At 54.1% G+C, this 22,197-nt stretch overlaps 1 protein-coding gene across 1 annotated transcript in view; it reads right to left on the reverse strand.

The window, feature by feature from the left end:
- PAPPA (pappalysin 1) overlaps nt 1-22,197 on the reverse strand; it is a 233,634-nt gene that overhangs the window by 68,660 nt on the left and 142,777 nt on the right. The window lies entirely within an intron of this gene.

The following is a 22,197-nucleotide window of genomic DNA, read 5'->3' on the forward strand; positions in this document are numbered from 1 at the left end:
GCTTTTCCTCTGAGCTCTAATGTGGCTCCTCTCTCGAAACCTCCCTGTGAATTTGGCCCTACCATTCACTTCTGCAGGTCACAGTCTACTCATCTAGGGAGTAAGGCTGACCTAGAGAGGATCAAGACATTCAAAGATCAAACTATCCCCTCCATCAATATCTACAGTAGCAAAAGATGGGAAATAGCTTATATGTTCATCTGTTAGGGATGGGATGCATAAAATATGACATATTCACATGATGGGATTCTATAAGCAAAAGGGTATTAAGAGAACTGAATGAGGTTCATATTCAGGATGATACTAACAATATTTAGCCCCTGTTCAGTATGGGTCTTGGCCAAACAAAATGGAAGCCCTACTTGTGAGTTCGTAGACATCACCGTGGAGAGACTGCAAAATCATAACATTGAGTGAATTAAAAATAACAAGGCCTAAGTGTTAGGTAAGTACATTGTGACGCCATTTATAAAAATCACACAAAGCAACACTAAACCAGGGATTCGTATAGATGAGAATAGAAGAATTAAAAATGGAGTGGAAAAGTTATACATCAAATTCATGAAATCAAACCCAAGAAAAAATACTTGGCTGCAATGTAATCTACAATGACAAACATCAGTGCTTTGTTTTTTAAAAATAAGCTTTTTGTTTTGGAGCAATTCTTATTTACAGAAAAGTTGCAAAGATAAGACCAGGACTTCTCTATGCCCTTCATCTAATTTCCCTTAATGTTAACATCTTCATCAATTCATTCTTGAGACCTCAAATAAAGGAAGAGAGTTGCTTAATCAATTTTGGAGAATCACATGTTGTCACCCAAGAGTTCTGCACTGGGGAGCTAGCTTTGGATTAGGGAGAGCTGGTTCTGGTCCAAGCTCCCCAGCATTTGATATGTAATTGTGGGCTAGTTATCTCACCCCTTGGGACCTCAGGTTTATCTTTCACATTTGAATATTGGACTGTGTCATAGGTTTTCAAGGTATCACCTATGAATTCCTAGGGATCCTTGGAGGTGTCAGCCTGGGGGTCAGGAGGAGGGAAAACCTGTTTAGTTTCCGCTCCACCGTTTTGACCAGAGATTCATCTGAGCATCATCTGTTTCAGATATTGAGCTGCCTTGTAAAGTTCATTTCAGAAACGAGCTTCCCTGCTTTCAAAACATTCAAAAGTATTGAAACGTGTTCATTGCCAGAGCCTCCCTCCTCACCCCCCGAGGCATCAATGGTCCTGAAAATACAGTACTGGTTTCCTGAATGTCCCAGGTCCCTTCTTAAGGAGAGTAAAGGTCCCAAGAATCAGCCATCTCCTTGGCCATGGATTAGGTGATGGCTTCAGGTATTCAGATCTCTGGAAGCTTAACACCCAGGGCACGACGGGCAAAATACAGTCACATTAATGGACTGGAAGACGTTTTCAAGTTTATTTATTTTTCTCAAAAACAACTGGCATGGATCTTAGGCCGATCTGCCAGTGGATTGTGTTACATTTTACAACAGAGCGAGACTTTGCATAAACTATCTGTGGCATTTGAAATCCAGGCCAGCAATTCGACATGTATCATTTTGGACTTCTCTCCCCTTGTGTTCTGAGCCGCCTGTCCCCCAGCAGAGCGTGGTGGAGCACATCTCTGGAGGGCTGGGGTGTGTGTATGCAGGGGGTGGGGGGCTTATCTCCGCATCTGAAGCATGCACCGTCAGAGAAGTCTCGGATGTGAACAAAGCCCTCTTATTGCTTAAATACAATTTCCTCTTATCTCCTCAGCCCTATCAGCACTAGACAGGGCTTTAGGAGAACATGCTGCTGAGATTTCATTCTCCTGTTTCCCTATTTAGTTTTGTGTTTGTTTCAGGCTGGCTGGGATCCTGACCAGGGGCGGTCAAAGCAGATCAGAGAGGAGCAAACAAATCCAGCGGAACCTTGGCCCAAAGCCCCAGTTGATCTTAAAACCATCTAGGTCCCCGGAGAGGTGGGGGGAGACTGCAGGGGGCGCACACCCACAAGCCTCCTGCGTTTACATACCTGACATGAGTCCGCTCACTCAGCACCCATTGGTTGAGGGTGCGTGGCTCACCAGGCTCCGAAGCCCGGAGAGAAAAAAGGCCTTGCCCATGGCCATACGGGTGGTCCCTGAGGATGCAAGAGTGATCCCCAGGTAACTAAATTTATGGGGATGCTCTGTTCTCATCCACCCTCTTTTTTGCACCTTCCCTGCAAAAGTGAATCCAACTCCACAAAGCACGACGGAGCAACGTGGATTTTACTGAGCAGGTGGGGGAATCAACAGGAGAGTTATCACACAGCCCATGTCAGCTCAAGCTCTCCCACCAACACCCCAAGTTCCTCTTCACTCCTTTCTCCCATTTCCTCAGTGTCCCTGGCTCCAGTGGCCTTCCCAATCTCTCCCATCCTTCTCCTCCTTCCAGTCTGCACCTCTCTCAAAACTCGTGCAGAGCCACCTGCTTCCCCTGAGACCCTCTCCTCCATACACAGATCTTTCTGATGACGCCAAGGGCTCCCCAGCCCCCCAGGCCCAGACATGCCAGAGGGCTGAACATAGTAGCTTTTTTACTCTCTTTGTCACGCTGGTATGAATGAGCTCTGACCCTCCCTTCACACCACTCACTGTCTGTGGCCCACTTCAAGGGGGCTGGGGAAACACCTGCAGCCTCTGGGCTTCAGGTTCCCGAGGGAGAAGAGGGGGTACCTACTGAAACCTGCTGTGCCTTGCCATGCCCATGTTCATCGCAGTATCAGTCACAATGGCCAAGATGTGGAAACAAGCCAACAACTGCCCATCGACAGATACACTGATAAATAAAAAAGTGGTATATATATATATACACACACAATGGAATATTATTCAGCCTTAAAAATGGAAGGAAATTCTATCATTTAAGGCAACATGAATTAATCTTGAGGACATTATACTCAGTAAAACAAGGCAGTCACAGAAGGGCAAATACTACATGATTTCTCTTAGATGAAGTATCTGAAATAGTCAAATTCATAGAATCAAAGAGTGGAATGGTGGTGATCAGGGGCTGGGGGAGGGGAAAAACGGAGTGGCTGATCAATAGGCTTAAAGTTTCCGTTAAGTAAGATGATTACATTCTCAAGATCCAGGTACAACATTGTATCTGCAGCCAGGAATACTGTATTGCTGTACTGCACACATAAAAAGGTAAGAGGGTAACTCTCTTGTGAGGCGTTTTATCCCACTAACATGAAATAAACATTTTGAATGGTTGAAATATCGATGTTCATTAAATGAATGACTATAGTAATAAACAAATAATCTAGTGAAGGGGGTTGGGAAATGTATATAATGATGCTAGCCAGAGAGTAGATGAGGCTGGTACACACCTTCACTCGGTCTGGTCAGAGTTGGCGGAGGGCTTACCCGGCATCTTCTTGATTATTTCATGGACAGAGAACTCAGTTCCATTTGCGGACAGTCCGATTTACCTCTGGACAGCCCTTGCCAACAGCCAGGGCAAGACTTCCAGCTGTGCTTTCTTCTACCATTTCTGGGAACTTGAATACAGGTTCTCTACTGAGATGGTTCCTTCTTCAGGGGTCAAGAGAAGGAGGCGTTTTGCGCAATATAACACAGGAAGTGGCAGAGTTGTTATGAAAATGCAAATCTGATGCCCTTTCCTCAGCTACGTTCTGCATCCTCTCATTCCTGCTTTTGTTGGGTAGAACCTTCTCCAGTGAAAGTTCTCTATCTTCCCCGAGAATTCATGGCGCAGACAGCAGACAAATCCTGGGGTCCATGCCCCTCTCCTTTCCAAGAAACTCAGCCCCACGACTCTGATGGGCGCTGAGCAGGTTAGTGCCTCTTGTCACCTGTAGGAACCAAGGGCAAGCAACCACTTCCCCCTTTGGCCTCGAGGGGGGGCCTCTTATCTTTGGCACAATCCCTTAAACTCTCCATGATCTTCGGAGAAAACTGCTTACTTCAATGACCACCCATGGGAAACAGGAGACCTGGGTCACTTCTGGCTGTGCCACTTATTAGCTGGAAATCAATGTTCCCATCTGTGAGATGTAGTGCTCGTATTAAATAATCTCTAAGTGGCCGGCTGCTTAAGGACACCCACAGTAATCATATCCACCAAGGGTCTCACGGTCACAGTGTCATTTAATCCTCACCATCACTCTGTGAGGTTGAAATTATCATCCCATTTTTCAGATGAGGAAATGCGACACAAAGGCTTTAAACAACTCTTTCCAGGTCGTAGATCCAGTTGGGTATGAAGGCTGATGCCTGTGACTTCATGTTCTGTGTACTCCGTCCCCAAGCACCACAACTGATGCTTGTCTTGGTCAAAACCTCCTGTTCCTCTGATGGAACAGAGAGCACCAATTACCACGCCGTTGGCCACGAGTTATTCCACACATCATAATCAACTTTCCAAAATGGAAAACTCATCTTATCACCTTACCGCTCAGCCCATGGCTTTCATGGACCCAGGATGGACAGTTCCCTGGACACAGCTGCTCCAGCATGTCCCTGCCTTACCGCCGGCTGCGTCCCCTCCACGAGCAGTGGGCCGGTGTCCACATATTCACACAGCGGTGCTCCCTGCTCACTGGACAACTCTTTCTCCCTCATGCCGCGGACTCTGCCACCAGGATCTTTGCACCCTGACTTCTCCCTGCACCCCCCAGTCCACTGCAGGGGACTGACCATTGGGAAATACTGCACATACTTCGAAGCCAGTCTCAAATATCATCCCCCCTCTAAAAGCCTGTGCTCACTCCCAGGCGGAGTGAACTGCTCTCTCGTGGGTCCATGTAGTTCTCTACGGAGACTTCGGTTACAGCACTTGTCAAGTGGATTAGGGTTGTTTGGAGCCCAGTCTTATCCCTTTAAACTCTGAAGATTTCGAAGGTGAGAACCATGCTTTAATTCTCTTCCAATGCATTTTAGCAGGGTGCCCAGCACACAGGGCACCTGCCACCCAGCGAAAGGTAGTAACAGCAGCAGAGCAGAAGCAGCACACACTGAGCACCTGTACCACGCTGGGCACTACAGATGCTCGTTTGAAAAGGGCCTGCCTCCATCTGTCTCGGGGCTGTCAGGGAGGGTGCACTGGGATTCTTCCTTGTGGCCTTCTCCTGGGCTCCGAGGTAGAAGCTGCTGCAGCAGACCAAAGCAAGCCCTTCCAGGTCTGCCCTGCGCAGGGCCACGTGGCTGCGCGTACCCTGTGTGGCCAGGCAAGGGGTCTGCCTCCTAGGCTGACTCAGTGGCTTACTTCTGACACTCATCCTTCCCACTGGCAGAGGACAGCGTAGGATGAATCCCCAAAGGGCTCTTCAGCCCTGACGTCCAGCCAGCTTTGGGTTTCCAGCTTCTTCCTCGGGCCTGCTGCTGGGGAAGAGCTGACTCTGCGATGAAGTGCGACCCCCACACTGGCCTCTGGGCGACCCACGGATCCCCGATACTCTCAGGTGGCAGGTTAATGTCACAGCCACCTTCTCCGGATAAGACACCTGGAGGAGTGATGTAAAAGTTTACGGCATCCACTCCAGCGATGTGTCTTCTGCTTCTTTTCTCTCGGTGTTTGCTGCAGGAGTTGGATGATCCTCCCTAGGGCCTTGGGTGCACGGGATGTTAGAGCTAGGATGGCCCTCAGAGCTGTGATTCCAGCCATCACATCCAACAGACGGGAACAGAGCCCAGGGAGGGAGAGACAGCCTGGAAGGCACGCTGCAAGCTCCTCCGGGATGGGCCAGGACGTCCGGGGTGCCCAGGGGGACCAGAGCACAGGCCTCTGTGTCCCCAGGACTTGGGGACGTAAGCCCACTCCATGCACTGCCAGCACCGCATCCAGCACCGGCCTCCAACCCCCCTCCTTTGCCGAAGACTGCTTTCAATTAGAGGAGTTAACGATGTCTTGCTTTCAAAGGGTTTTTTAAATCCAGTTTATCTTCCACCCACACACGATGTACACAAAGGCGGGAGACGGAGGGAGAACAGGGGAGCAGGGGTTCTGGTCTTTTCCCACACAGGGGAGATGCCAAGAAGTTTCTGTTGAATTTCTCTTTCACACATCTCCATGCCCTTTGTCAGTCACAGGAGGGTTGACATGATGTCCTCTCGCCCACCCTCTCTAGTTTCCTCTTTCCACCCAGAGGCACTTGGGAACGGGGCTTGTAGAAAACAAGTGGACAAGGAACAGGGGGGGCTGCGTGTGGGGTGCGTGCTGACCACAGCAATCCACGTTAACGCTCCGAGCGCGCATGCGTGCCGCGGTCTTTCCCAACATCTCCACCCGGGCCACACTTCAACCTCAGGCGTGCAGGTCCCACGCCAAGTTGTTTTCCCAAGAACTGCGGTTACAGGGGGACAGAGTCCCTGGGGATGGCACTGTAGGAGGGAAAGCCTGCTAGGAGGCAGCCATCAGACGGACCCCAGGTGGAAAGGGCCCCGGGGGACAGGGACACAAAGTGGCCCAGGTAAAATACAGCCACCTCTTGTAAAGCCAGCTTGGCTGCTCCGTACAGAACATGCTGCTCCCCCCTCGCCACTCTTGTGGGGGAGGGGAAGGCACCAACTCTTAAAGATGGCCTCCTAGGAAGGGCGCTCCCGTGATTAGCTCATCCAGCCCTCATAATAACCCTGACCAGTAAACACTTTGTCCCCACGTTAGAGATAAGGACTCCGGGCTCCGGAAGGCATTGGTCATTGCCCCATGGCTCGGGAGTCAAAGCCAAGTGGTCTGACTCACAGCCCATCCTCTTGCCAGCCAAGTCTTGGCCATACCTTCTGTCTAAAGCATGTGCCCTGTGGTTGGCCCTCTGTCCACCTGTCCCCGTGCGGGGGCTACCAGGGCACTGCTGAGCTCTCCTTTCCACTGGGGTGAGCGGGCGCAGCTCCCCGGACACTGCCTAGGTTGAACTGGTGACATGTGTGGTTCAGGGGTGATGTCTCTGACCCAGACCCCAGGGCGTCATGAGCCTGGACCCATGTCCAGAGACGATAACAACCATGTAGTGCAGGGAAGCCAGCTGGAGACCCAGGGTTCAGGCACGAGGACTAGTAGGTGCCGCAGCCAGACCTGTCTGCCCCCCAGCCTCCCATGGAATCGTGCATTAAACATGACGATGACCATGATAACTGGTATTCACAGTGACTCCTCTCAGTAGTATTATTCCATTACCTCCATTCATCCTTAAAACTACCCTATGAGAAAGGTAATAGTATCACTTCTACTTCCCAGATGAGAAACTGAGGCTGATGCCTCCTAGCGAACCATGGGACCAGTGAGCCAGTGCATGGCATGGGGGCTGGCATTCCTCCACCTCTTGCCCAGGGCAGATGGCATTAACTAAACAGTGTGTGCTCTTCCCCGGAGTGTAGACCTCTGAATCCATCTCAGCAAAAGGCTACTGTGAGCTACTCACGATGGGTCAGGACTGGCCCAGGAAATGAACCTATTTGCAATTCTTGAACTTGGCTGTTAGCTCACTGAGGGAAAAAAATGGGGTTTGGCTTGTTACCTCTTCAGTATTAGCAGGAGAGGAGGGCCTAAAGTAGCACTAAGCAACTCTTTGTTGAATTTAAAAAATGACCTAACAAAACAGCAACAATGTAATTGATCCTCGGCTGTCTATCAGGCTTTGCAACAAGAATCTCCCACTCGCATCTCTCACTGGCTGTGGTCCCCTCCTACCTGGGTTCTCTTCTCCCCACCCTACGTCCAGCCTGGCCTCCTCCCCGTGCCCCTTGTTCCAAACTGACCCCCTGAGCATAGAAAACTTAAAAGGCCAACTGAGGATTAAAAGATACAGAACACAGCACACACGCACACACACACACTTTAATCCCCTTCTCCAACCTTCTTTTTACACACTTGATAACAATGAAGAGAGAGAGAATGAGAAAGAAATGAGAATGAGAGAGAGAGAGAGAGAGAGAGAGAGAGAGATAACAGGAGAGAAGGCGGGCAGCCAGGCTTTCTCGTACTGACCATCAGAAACAACCCACCCCAGGAACCAACCCCAGGTCTCCAGAGCAGCGTTCCCCTTAAATGCCCGCCTTACAGAGATAAAGGGAGGGCTGGATTGCCTTTCCGTCAGCTTCGGGATTTATTATTCGGCATGCACTGACAATCAAGCAAAGAAGGATTTCCTACGCATAGGTCCAGAGTGTGGCCTCCCTCTTCCCAGCCAGAGCTCTGGAAGTAGCAGCAGACCTTGGGGCCTCCACCCAGGAGACACTTCCAGATAAGATAACTTGGCATCCCATGCCCTCCGGCCCCGGAGCTCAGCTCTGGGGTGATTAGCACCTCATTTCCTGCTGGGGTCTGTCCCTAACATATTAGGCATTTCACACTCCTTAGGGTCTACCATCCTCCAGGCCTTTCCCTTCCCACATGTCTGGAATCCTGTGGTCCAGGGTGCATACTCCTGGCCAGATCAAATGATTATGCAGAGAAAGCTTGAGCTTTCAAAGGGAGTGGAGCAGAGATCCTCAGACATCACTGTTCTACAGCACACCATTTGTACAGAGGGGAAACAATGTATCAGATGAGAGATGTATCAAAATCCTAGAATGGATGCTTGGGGACTTCTCATGCAATTGCTTAATTTCACAGACAGAATCTCCGGATTTCTAGGGGACAGAAATTGGATGTCCCAACCTTCTTCCAAGGGAAAGTTGATGCAAGAAGCCTGACAGCACCCACAATAGGTGGCAAACCCAGTGTGTTTTCTGTGCCATCATTTAAACCAGCAACTATAGCCCGGCCCGTGTGGCTCAGTGGTTGAGCATCGACCCATGCACTGAGAAGTCGCTGGTTCGATTCCCGGTCAGGACACATGCCCAGGTTGTGGGCCCGATCCCCAGTGGGGGGCATGCAGGAGGCAGCCAATCGATGTTCCCTCTCATCGATGTTTCTACCTCTCTCTCTCTCCCCCTTCCTCTCTCTCTAAAATCAATAAAGAAAAAGTATTAAACCAGCAACTCTGGCCAGCAGCTGTGTGCCATGGGCAGGTCAAAGCCACACCCGCTAGTGCTCCAGTCTGGGTCTGACCCCTGCCTGTGTTACTCCAAGTCTCTCCTCCAGGGTACAGGTGTGGAAACTGAGGCCCACACCAGGTAAACGGTGACCATCATGAGGATGGCAACAATACCGGGGATGATGGTGAGCACCCCTAAGTCACTGTGAAGGGGAGTCACATGACCCAGGTAAAGACAGAGGAACAGAGGCCCAGGGAGAAATCATCACCAGAGCGGTGGCAGCAACAATGAAAACAATGACCCTGGCCACTCATTTCCTTTGCGTAAACGTGAGTCCCCCCACTGCACCCCGTGGGGTCGCCATCTCCGTCCCTCTCACAGAGCCCGCCGGCCTCCGGCTGCACCCACTGCTGAAACCCAGACGCCTGTTTCGAGGAGGCGCTGGGCAGGGGTCCGGGCTGCTCCAGCTAGTAAATCCTCTAACAAGGGAGAGTGATTAGTGTCGGATGTGGCCGTCAGCTTTGTGCCGCTGACAGCGTCTCCCTGCAAAGCCCGGCAGGCTCATTTCACATGGGCCCTCGGCGGGCCTGCCGCAGGCTCTGTAATTATGCCATTCACCGGTCACCGGGCCGCCTCTGAACTCCCGACCCAGCCCTGAAAGACTTGGGATCTCATTACTAATCCTGAAGCCACCTAGGCCTCCAAAATACATCCATTGAAGTTGGAGGCCAAGGCTTTGGGGGTGGGAGCTAGGGAGAGAGAAAGTCCAGCGCGGGGACTTCTCATGACACGGCCGTGCTCCCTCCCTGGGGCCCACGGCCTGAGTCACCGGGCGGCTGGCCTGGCTGAGCGGCTCAGGGCAGAGCAGGCCTCGCTGAGGGTCAGCTGCTCTGCTCGGAGACAGGGAGGCCTTCGGAGGCGGAGGGGCATCTGGGCCCACCTGTTTATAATCTCAGGGGTGCAGGTGGGGGATGAGGCCTGTGTTTGTTTTAATTATTATTGTTGTTGTTGAAAAGGGAGGGGAAAATGAGCAGAAACTGCTAACATCTGGAGGCTGCTGTCCAGCTTACGTAATGCCCCGCAGCAGCAGAACACGGGATCCCCGGCCAGATGGTCCGTGGGTGACTTCGCGGCAGACGTGCCTCTCCAACAGCAGAGGACGGTGAGGAGTGTGGGCGAGGGGCCGTCCTGAAATTCCGAAGGGGGGAGAGGCAGAGGTCTGGGGGCTCCCAGAGATTGTCGTTTCCTTTTGGAAGGCTCAGCTTATTTTTCCCAGACGAAGCTCACATGTGTCTCTTGTATTTCTCGTATCCATTCATTAATCCATGCAGGCGTGTGTTAGGTTCTTTATTCCCCATGGTCCACATGAGAAAACGAATCCCAGAGAATAAAGGCGAGAAAGGTAGAAATCTCTGCTCCCGAAGAGCTCTCCAGTCCATAGAGGGAGCTGCGTGGAGGTCAGAGACGAGGCAGGCACTCAGAGAGCAGCAGGGGAGGTTCTGTGTTCGAGGCCCGTGGAGGAGGGCGTGGCCGAGGCCCGAGGGCCAGGTCTGAAATGCTGAGCCTTAATGTCAAGTGGGCTCTGGAGAGCAGGGCCTGGGGAACACAAAGGCAAGGGAAGGGGAACACTGGGCCGCGGCTGAGCCTTGACCAACCGTCTCCCAGATGACGCTGACGGCTGAGGCATGAAGGATAAAGTTCAAGGTGCAGAATCGGGCTATGCACAGATCTCTGAACACAGTTTTCAAAAAGCACATCGCTAACTTTCTATGTTTCCCAATCTCTCCTTTTTCGAACACGGATGCTGACAAGGAAGTCATGACATGTCGTGAATTCTAGATCAGGAGAGAAAAGCAGTGTAGACCCCGGATCAGATCCAAAGGGCGCGGCCCGCCTCGACCGGGATGTGCCCTCACCTCTAGATCGGGAGCCAGAGATCCTGCCGGCACTGCGCGGACATCCGGAGGCTGTGCCAGCCTGAGGCCTCGTGACTTCATCTCTGAGCCCAGAGGCTCTGGCAGATCAGGAGAAGCACGCTGAGCCCTGAACCCCTTCCAGATCTAGACCAGACGCCAGAGACACGGGGAGTCTAGAGCAGGCACAGCAATTCCGACTGCTCTAACCCCCGAGCTCCGAAACCGCCTGGCCAGAGAACCAGGTATCGAAGACCAAGAGCACAAATCCAGTCCGCCTGCATCCAAGATGCCCTCTCTCCGGGCTCCAGAGTAGAGCTGGGCAACAGCCAGCTCCGGAGCAAAGCAGGGGCACGTGGAAATCACCGCCCAGCCCAGCGACTGAGAGCCCCGAGGGATTCATGGGTTCATCACGGAGCAGTGACCATATCCAAGCGTTGTGCCTGGCCCCAGAAACCCTTGATTAGAAAGAGCTGAGCGGCGGTTAACGGCAGTCTTGACCACACGGGCCTATTGAAGGAAAAGGTCAGGGAGTGATTTTTCACTTAAAAACATCTGTGTGCTAAAAGGACAAGACTTTCTCAAGTTCATACAACCCAGGCTTTGTTTCCCTTCGCCAGCTCTCCTGAGGAAGACGTGTGCGTTCCGAGTTGTGTGCAAGACAAAGTCGGGGCCACTTTACCTGCAGGGACCCCGCTCAGTGCCGAGATGACCACGCAGCGTGCACGGACCCTGGGTTCCCACCACAGAACTCAGGGCCTCTGACCCCCACCTATAACTGTGGGAGCCCAGGCTGAAAAACCACTGAGTGCCTGGCTCCCTCCTCCCAGCTTCTGCAGAGCAGACGGCGCTGTTCAGCGGAGCGGCCTCCGACCCGGTCTCCCCTGGGAAGCGGTTCCGAAGGGTGCAACGCACAGATTCATGCCAGAAACAAAGCAGGGTTGCTGACGCTTCGAACGCTGTCCCGGTGGCTGTGCAGCTCAAACAAGGGCTCCTGTTTTTCAGGACAGGGGTGAGGTTTCACTCCGACCTGCCCCTCTAGAATTCAGAAGTGACTGCTGGTGATCAGGATTTGCCCACTGCGGGCTTTACCCACCAAATGTCCAACGGACACTGCTGACTTATGTGTCCACCACCTCATCAGCCGACTCCTGTGAGGGACAGAGACCTTCCAGAGTGATGCTTTCCCCCAGAGGCGCCCTTGGCCCGGGCCGCCCACATCTGCACAAAAGCAGGGTGTCGAAGCAGCTGTACGGAGAGGAAGTCCCGGGGAGCCACTAAAGCATGATCCGGGATCCGCACTGTGAACTCTTCACCAATCCCTACACCTGCCACTTCCCTGAACCTTCCTTGGAGCCGAGGAGGTCACACACATCGACAGGCAAAGGGATGTGGGCTGGAAGCTAAGCTGCTGCCATTGACTGGCAGCATGACCCTGAACCCTTCACGGAGCCTACACTGCTCCACCGCAAATGAGAGAATGACGGTGCCAACCCCGCAGGGCGGCGGAGGACTAGACCTGTCCTTGCACACACAGACGCTCAGACACAGGCGCACACACTAGACACACACATGAACACCGCCTCCCCCCTCCCTACTGCTTTCTCCCAGCTCTAGAGGAAGACAGTTGTGGGCTCTGATTCTAGCTTCCCCTGCCCCACCCCTGGGCCAGCTGCAGAAACTTGGAGATGTTACTTAACCTTTGTGAGTCTCAACGGACTCTTCTGTAAACCAGTGCAAGTTCATGGCTACCTTATCGAGTGGTGCCAAGACGGTGAGAACCTGGGGGTGCTTCCTCGGATACCAGGCCATCCACGCCGCTCCTTGTCATTATTGTCCTCTGCTGTCATTGCAGTCCCGTGATTGTGACTGCCGTCATTCATTCCTGTCCAGTCGTTCCTTCTCCTCTCTCCGGATTGCTATATCCCCCTCCTCTTCTCCTCCCTCCCTTCCTTCCTTTCGCTTCCACGCCTCCTTGGCTGGGCCTCCCGCTGGGAGAGCTCTCTGAGGGTGAAGCACACGCTAGTCAGAAGGAGCCCGCCTGTCTCCACCAGCCTCTGCAGCACTCTCGTCACAGGGCATCGCCAAGACCCCAGTCTTGCCCAGAATACTAAGCGACAAAGCGTAGCGCCTGCATCCTGCCCCCTCTCCACTTCCAGAAGCGGTAAACAGGCTTAGTCATAAATATTTATCACATGCCTACTATGTGCCGGGCCCTGTTCTTGGTCCTGGAATACCCGGCAGTGGACACAGGAAAACCACAGTAATAACCCCAGTTTTGGGACAGCTCACATTCCAGAGTGGTGGGTGGTCGTGGGGCACCCCATAGCAGACAGAATTCGAGGCTGGGGCTCAGGATGGGCTTTCAGGACATCTTACCCCCCGCCCCCACGGACTCACACAGTGGCATGTGTGTCCTCTGTAATGCAAGGGATAAACCAGGGGACTTAAGAAGGCCCTGCGCACCCTGTCCACCTACTGCAGTAACAAGGGAATGTAACTTGGCACGTACGTTACCGATCTGTGTATTTAAGCCAATCATAACGGAGACGCCACTCAGCAGATGCTCTTTCCAACAGGGCCACTCAGTGAGTCACACACATCCTCTGTGGATTCTGCAGGCAGCCACCCCTGTGCTAGGCACTGGGAATACCTAACAGGAGAGGGTGGAGCCCACGTCCTCAGCCGTCCCAGGCCGTCTGCACAGAGAGCCATGGACACAGGCAAATGCAAGGCAGAAGGCAGCTTTCTGCTCTGGGTGGTGTCAGAAGGGCTCAGTGCCTCCCAAGAGGGAGGGCAGCTCGTGGGCTGGGGTGGTCGAGGAAACCACAGGGGAGCTGTGCTTGATGACCTTGGAGGAGAGTTCAAAGAGGGGGAGAAGCTGTGATGACTCTGCATGCTGCCAGGTGGGTACTGAAATGCCAGGGGAACACTGTGTAAGATCTGTGCTTATCTAACCACTATGCTGTGCACCTGAAACTAATGCAAAGCAATGCTGAGTGGGAAAAATCTGTACTTTTGATTGAATTTTTAGAAACATAAAAGAAAGAAAAGGTGGAGAAGTGATTGGGGGGGTCTCTGGGCAGGAGAAATGGAAACCCCGAGGCACGTCTGGGGATCGCCCCTCAGCCCATTCTGCCTGGGATGCACCACGAGGCAACAGGCCGTGAAGAGCAGCTGGTAGCGACCGTGCAAGGCCCTGCCTGTTAAGGCTACTGGAGTTTGTAGGTCATGGGACCCAGTACAGAAGCTTCACAGGCTAGAGATCGCTGAGACCAATATCTACTGTGAAGGATGGACAGTGTACTCCAAAGCAGAAGTCATCCACTGAGCATATATGCAGACAAAAGTTTTAAGACATCATCTCACCAAAAGATCAGTGTATCCTATCTCACTCTGGGGAAGAGAGAAATACTACTTTTTAAATTTTTTATTATTATTATCATTTTTAAATCCTCACCTGAAGATATTTTTCTATTTATCTTCAGATAGACTGGGAGGGAGGGAGGGAGGGAGGAAGAGAAACATTGATGCGAGAGAGACACACGGACCGGTTGCCTCCTGCATGACGCCGACCAGGGCCGGGGATGAACTGCAACCGAGGTACGTGCCCTTGATCGGAATTAACCCGCGACTCTTTGGTCCGTGCGCCGTCACTCTAACCACTGAGCCAAACCAGCCAGGGCAGAAATACTACTTTTTTTAAATGCTGAGAGAAGCGGTGTGGTGGACTAGAAACGGACTCTGGGGCTAAAATAACTGTATTCACTCCTGTTCCACCACTCGGAGTAGCGGACGCTTTGTGAACCTTTGCTTCCCGTGAAGGAGAATAATCCCTAGTATGTAGGTTGGTTTAAGGGATTTAATGAAACAACTGAACTGAATGACTTCTGATACCAGGTACTCTATACCAAGCACTGTCCCGAGTGCTTCAGACATGCTGTTTGCTAGAATCCTCACAATCACCACTTAATTTCCCCATTTTACAGAGGAGGAGACTGAGGCCCAGAGAGGCGACGTCAGGTGCCTGAGATCTCACTGTAAGTGCAGCACTGGGATGTGATAACTAGAGGATGTGACACACTCTTCCTGCCCAACAGGAAGCCCACTACCCCCATGTGGTTGTTTAAATTTAAATTCATTAAAAGTTCAGTTCCTCAGTTTCATGAGCCACATTTCAGGGATTCAAGTGACAGGTGGCTAGAGGCTACTCCACTGGACCGCTGATGCGGAGGCTGGGCTCTCGCTGATGTAACTCGACCTTCCATGGAGCGTTACACCGGCGCCCACGGCCCCGATGCGTGTCCATTTGTCTCTGCCCTCGCACTGCACTGAATTCACATCCGGTCCCTGGACCCCTTGTCCAGGCAGCTGCCCTGCACACCCGGCATCACTCAGGTGGCATCCTGTTCCTGGAGGCAGGATCCTGTCAGCACACCGGATGGCTCCCAAACCTGTACCTCTGTCCCAGGATGGGGAGAAAGGCAGCCGTCAGCCAAGCATCCTGAGTGCCCTCCACCAGCCGCACAGATGGGTCCAGTTTGGGAAAGGGTCCCAGGTGGGCAGGAGCCCCAGGGAGCAGGGACATCTGTCACGTGCCTGTCCGGGTCCAGCTCTCTCTGGAAGAGGAACACGCTCACACGTGTGGCTGAAGAACTACGAGAGCCAGGAGAAACCCAAGGCAGGGGCAGAAGGGAGGGCCGAGGGCTCTGGTCTGCTTCTATAGATAAAACCAATTTTAAAAGTACAGATGGGGGTAGGGAGGGGATAGAGGGCTTGGAAAACAAACACATATGCAACAACAAAATCCTGTGCACAGCCAAACCCCAGCTCCCCTCCGAACCCCGTCCGGGGGTCCTGGCTTGAGAAAGTGTACTTTCAGCTTGGGGAAATGAGCGATGGTTTGGGACAGCCACCCCCCCCCCCCCCCCGCAGCAGGCTCCGCTGACTGGCTCTCGCCTCCTTAGTGCACTACAGCCTCGAGAGCACACACTGTTTACATTTTTTGCATGTTTCTTGGGTACAGAACATGACACTAAATTATATAGCAAAGGCCACACTGGCTTGACACCAGTGCTCCCCCTTCAAACAACAACAGTGATTTTCAAAAGAAAAGAAATGAAAGTGCAGCATGGGGAAGGGTCTTGGGAGCCTGCGTGAGTGACAGGGAAGGGGGAAGGGTCTGGTCCTGAATCTAAGGACAGGGAAAGAAGACCTGGAGGATGGAGACAATTCAACAGCAGGAGAGAGGAGGTCAAGGCCCAGGCATCTTGCCGGGGGGCCGTGGAGTGGGCTGGCGGGGCTGGGTCTGTCCTCTGCGGAGCCCCGCACCGCACAGCCTTGCCCGTTCTTGGGCTTCAAGTCGGCAGTGAAGGGGCAAGCGAGGGACGAGATGTGCTCTCACCCCAGGCCCGCCCCACGCGGCACCCTCAGTCCATGGTTGCTGCATGACGGGCTGTGCAAGGCCCCCCTTATCCCGGCTCACCCTTCGCCCTCAGTGCACATGTCTCCAGGGTTCACTCCGTGTGCCCACACATGGCAGCAGCCGGCCGACACCTGTCTGTTCTGGTTAGAAGTGACGACTCGCCGTCTCCTTTCCTCCACACGCACGATGGACAGCTGGAGGTTGACTCATTCTACCTCAACCCACAACTCTGAGTGATGCTTTGGACGTGGTCAGTCCACAGTAAGACGGTACTGCTTCTGAACCCAAATATCAGAACCATTCCACAGCAGGGACGAGATGAAGAGGGTTAGGAAGGAGTTTAATCAGAATCAACTCTTACTGAAGTGCAGTAAGACCAAGAGACTCTTCCAAGTCGCTCTCTGCTTAGGTTTCTATGACCAAAAGAGGAATCCTTTAGAGAAATACTAAAAACCAAAACAAAAACCCCACTGTTCCTGTTTGGATCTCTCAGTTGCTGTAACTTCATAGGCGGAAGGAAGCGTTCCTTGAAAACCATTTTTCAGTTGCTGTCAGAAGGAAAACGGTGTTTCTGGCTCAGCTGTCTCAGCCTTGACAAGCCCCTGCCATACAGACATTATTACTCCTATATTATAGATAAAGAACGACACAGCCCGGCCGGTGTGGCTCAGTGGATTGAGCATTGTCCCATGGACTGAGAGGTCCCGGTCCGATTCCCGGCCAGGGCATGTGCCCGGGTTGCAGGCTCGATTCCCAGTCCAGGGCGGTCAGGAGGCAGCCAATTGATGTTTCTATCTCTCTCTCTCAAAAATAAATAAATAAAAACGTATTTTTTAAAAAGAAGAATTGGATAGGGACAAAGACAACCGTCCTGCCCCAAGTGAAGAGCTAGTAAGTTGTGGACCCTCGACCTGAGGACTAGGTTGATCTGATCCTAAATCTCATTTTTTCTTTCAAACTTGCATCACTCCGAGTTCCCAGGGCCTATCAGGGTGCTGGCATCCCGCAGGCGTTGAACGAGCGAGTGAATGCAGGAGGAACGAGAGGCCGGGAGGAGAGTCCTCCGCTGGGGTCCTGAGACATGCGATCCAGTCCCTCCCAGCTCGAGGCTCTCTGGTAAGTTCCAGGCAGTTCCAGCGACCAGCTCAGGGGCCTCTTTTCTGACCCAAACACTTTTCTGTACTCTCCTGGGGGGATTTTTGGGTGCCCCACACCGACAGGACAGCCTGTAACAGACCATGGGACTTTCTGTTCTGTCTCCTTTGATGACTTGCACATGTGCTCTTGAAAAATTTTTCAGAAACCACCAGGAGAAAGCAGCTCCCTGGGGTATTTGAGAAAACTGCTTGGAATCTTCTCCGACAGTCCAGCGTGTTCCCTGCGTCCCTCCTCTTGCCTCCGCCGTGGGCAGATGCTGTCCTGGTTCACCAGCAAGAGGAGCTGCACACTCCGCTGAAGGTCCATGGGGGGGAGGGACAGTGCTTCACGGTGACCTCAGCCCTGGGTGTGAGTCCAGGGAGTCTCTGCCCTTTGCAAATCCTCTCATCTAAGGCGCACCGGCCAGCTACTTGTCCATGCAAGGGTTCCGGGGCTTCTTCAAGGTCATCCCAGTAGCGCGGGGTAAGAAAAGTAAGCAGAAGGAAGAGCTCCCTAGGTGAGGCGGTTCACCTCCTTGAGACTCCGGAAGTACAGCTTCTCCGTGTGACACGGTGCTTCCAAGCCCTGGTTCGGGGTCTGGCTTGCGGGGGGTGCTCCACACACGCCACCCCCTTCCTCAGAGGAATACCAGAGCATTCGCCCTCTGCTGCAAGGCCCTGAACAGCTCCCATCACATCCAGGATCGAGCCTGAATTTCAAGCGCCTGAACGACGGCCCCACCTGCCTTCCCAGCTCCTATGCCTCCGGACTCGCCCTCATTCCACACTGCCTTCCTAGCTCCTATGCCTCCGGACTCGCCCTCATTCCACACTGCCTTCCTAGCTCCTATGCCTCCGGACTCGCCCTCATTCCACACTGCCTTCCTAGCTCCTATGCCTCCGGACTCGCCCTCATTCCACACTGCCTTCCTAGCTCCTATGCCTCCGGACTCGCCCTCATTCCACACTGCCTTCCCAGCTCCTATGCCTACAGACTCGCCCTCATTCCACACTGGCTTCCTAGCTCCTATGCCTCCGGACTCGCCCTCATTCCACACTGGCTTCCCAGCTCCTATGCCTACAGACTCGCCCTCATTCCACACTGCCTTCCCAGCTCCTATGCCTACAGACTCGCCCTCATTCCACACTGGCTTCCTAGCTCCTATGCCTCCGGGCTCGCCCTCATTCCACACTGCCTTCCCAGCTCCTATGCCTACAGACTCGCCCTCATTCCACACTGGCTTCCTAGCTCCTATGCCTCCGGACTCGCCCTCATTCCACACTGGCTTCCCAGCTCCTATGCCTCCGGACTCGCCCTCATTCCACACTGGCTTCCCAGCTCCTATGCCTCCGGACTCGCCCTCATTCCACACTGCCTTCCCAGCTCCTATGCCTCCGGACTCGCCCTCATTCCACACTGGCTTCCCAGCTCCTATGCCTCCGGACTCGCCCTCATTCCACACTGCCTTCCTAGCTCCTATGCCTCCGGACTCGCCCTCATTCCACACTGGCTTCCTAGCTCCTATGCCTCCGGACTCGCCCTCATTCCACACTGCCTTCCCAGCTCCTATGCCTACAGACTCGCCCTCATTCCACACTGGCTTCCTAGCTCCTATGCCTCCGGACTCGCCCTCATTCCACACTGCCTTCCCAGCTCCTATGCCTACAGACTCGCCCTCATTCCACACTGGCTTCCTAGCTCCTATGCCTCCGGACTCGCCCTCATTCCACACTGGCTTCCCAGCTCCTATGCCTCCGGACTCGCCCTCATTCCACACTGGCTTCCCAGCTCCTATGCCTCCGGACTCGCCCTCATTCCACACTGGCTTCCCAGCTCCTATGCCTCCGGACTCGCCCTCATTCCACACTGCCTTCCCAGCTCCTATGCCTCCGGACTCGCCCTCATTCCACACTGCCTTCCTAGCTCCTATGCCTCCGGACTCGCCCTCATTCCACACTGCCTTCCTAGCTCCTATGCCTCCGGACTCGCCCTCATTCCACACTGCCTTCCTAGCTCCTATGCCTCCGGACTCGCCCTCATTCCACACTGCCTTCCTAGCTCCTATGCCTCCGGACTCGCCCTCATTCCACACTGCCTTCCCAGCTCCTATGCCTACAGACTCGCCCTCATTCCACACTGGCTTCCTAGCTCCTATGCCTCCGGACTCGCCCTCATTCCACACTGGCTTCCCAGCTCCTATGCCTACAGACTCGCCCTCATTCCACACTGCCTTCCCAGCTCCTATGCCTACAGACTCGCCCTCATTCCACACTGGCTTCCTAGCTCCTATGCCTCCGGGCTCGCCCTCATTCCACACTGCCTTCCCAGCTCCTATGCCTACAGACTCGCCCTCATTCCACACTGGCTTCCTAGCTCCTATGCCTCCGGACTCGCCCTCATTCCACACTGGCTTCCCAGCTCCTATGCCTCCGGACTCGCCCTCATTCCACACTGCCTTCCCAGCTCCTATGCCTCCGGACTCGCCCTCATTCCACACTGGCTTCCCAGCTCCTATGCCTCCGGACTCGCCCTCATTCCACACTGCCTTCCTAGCTCCTATGCCTCCGGACTCGCCCTCATTCCACACTGGCTTCCTAGCTCCTATGCCTCCGGACTCGCCCTCATTCCACACTGCCTTCCCAGCTCCTATGCCTACAGACTCGCCCTCATTCCACACTGGCTTCCTAGCTCCTATGCCTCCGGACTCGCCCTCATTCCACACTGCCTTCCCAGCTCCTATGCCTACAGACTCGCCCTCATTCCACACTGGCTTCCTAGCTCCTATGCCTCCGGACTCGCCCTCATTCCACACTGGCTTCCCAGCTCCTATGCCTCCGGACTCGCCCTCATTCCACACTGGCTTCCCAGCTCCTATGCCTCCGGACTCGCCCTCATTCCACACTGGCTTCCCAGCTCCTATGCCTCCGGACTCGCCCTCATTCCACACTGCCTTCCCAGCTCCTATGCCTCCGGACTCGCCCTCATTCCACACTGGCTTCCCAGCTCCTATGCCTCCGGACTCGCCCTCATTCCACACTGCCTTCCTAGCTCCTATGCCTCCGGACTCGCCCTCATTCCACACTGGCTTCCCAGCTCCTATGCCTCCGGACTCGTCCTCATTCCACACTGCCTTCCTAGCTCCTATGCCTCCGGACTCGTCCTCATTCCACACTGGCTTCCCAGCTCCTATGCCTACAGACTCGCCCTCATTCCACACTGGCTTCCCAGCTCCTATGCCTCCGGACTCGCCCTCATTCCACACTGGCTTCCTAGCTCCTATGCCTCCGGACTCGCCCTCATTCCACACTGGCTTCCCAGCTCCTATGCCTACAGACTCGCCCTCATTCCACACTGGCTTCCCAGCTCCTATGCCTCCGGACTCGCCCTCATTCCACACTGGCTTCCCAGCTCCTATGCCTCCGGACTCGCCCTCATTCCACACTGGCTTCCCAGCTCCTATGCCTACAGACTCGCCCTCATTCCACACTGGCTTCCCAGCTCCTATGCCTCCGGACTCGCCCTCATTCCACACTGGCTTCCCAGCTCCTATGCCTCCGGACACGCCCTCATTCCACACTGGCTTCCCAGCTCCTATGCCTACAGACTCGCCCTCATTCCACACTGGCTTCCCAGCTCCTATGCCTCCGGACTCGCCCTCATTCCACACTGGCTTCCCAGCTCCTATGCCTCCGGACTCGCCCTCATTCCACACTGCCTTCCCAGCTCCTATGCCTCCGGACTCGCCCTCATTCCACACTGGCTTCCCAGCTCCTATGCCTACAGACTCGCCCTCATTCCACACTGGCTTCCCAGCTCCTATGCCTCCGGACTCGCCCTCATTCCACACTGCCTTCCCAGCTCCTATGCCTCCGGACTCGCCCTCATTCCACACTGGCTTTCCAGCTCCTATGCCTCCGGACTCGCCCTCATTCCACACTGCCTTCCCAGCTCCTATGCCTCCGGACTCGCCCTCATTCCACACTGGCTTCCCAGCTCCTATGCCTCCGGACTCGCCCTCATTCCACACTGGCTTCCCAGCTCCTATGCCTCCGGACTCGCCCTCATTCCACACTGGCTTCCCAGCTCCTATGCCTACAGACTCGCCCTCATTCCACACTGGCTTCCCAGCTCCTATGCCTACAGACTCGCCCTCATTCCACACTGCCTTCCCAGCTCCTATGCCTACAGACTCGCCCTCATTCCACACTGGCTTCCCAGCTCCTATGCCTCCGGACTCGCCCTCATTCCACACTGGCTTCCCAGCTCCTATGCCTCCGGACTCGCCCTCATTCCACACTGGCTTCCCAGCTCCTATGCCTCCGGACTCGCCCTCATTCCACACTGCCTTCCCAGCTCCTATGCCTCCGGACTCGCCCTCATTCCACACTGGCTTCCCAGCTCCTATGCCTCCGGACTCGCCCTCATTCCACACTGGCTTCCCAGCTCCTATGCCTCCGGACTCGCCCTCATTCCACACTGGCTTCCCAGCTCCTATGCCTCCGGACTCGCCCTCATTCCACACTGGCTTCCCAGCTCCTATGCCTCCGGACTCGCCCTCATTCCACACTGCCTTCCCAGCTCCTATGCCTCCGGACTCGCCCTCATTCCACACTGGCTTCCCAGCTCCTATGCCTCCGGACTCGCCCTCATTCCACACTGGCTTCCCAGCTCCTATGCCTCCGGACTCGCCCCTCATTCCACACTGCCTTCCCAGCTCCTATGCCTCGGACTCGCCCTCATTCCACACT

The sequence above is a fragment of the Molossus molossus genome, unplaced genomic scaffold (genome assembly GCF_014108415.1).
Source record: "Molossus molossus isolate mMolMol1 unplaced genomic scaffold, mMolMol1.p scaffold_m16_p_14, whole genome shotgun sequence".
NCBI classification, from domain to species: domain Eukaryota; kingdom Metazoa; phylum Chordata; class Mammalia; order Chiroptera; family Molossidae; genus Molossus; species Molossus molossus.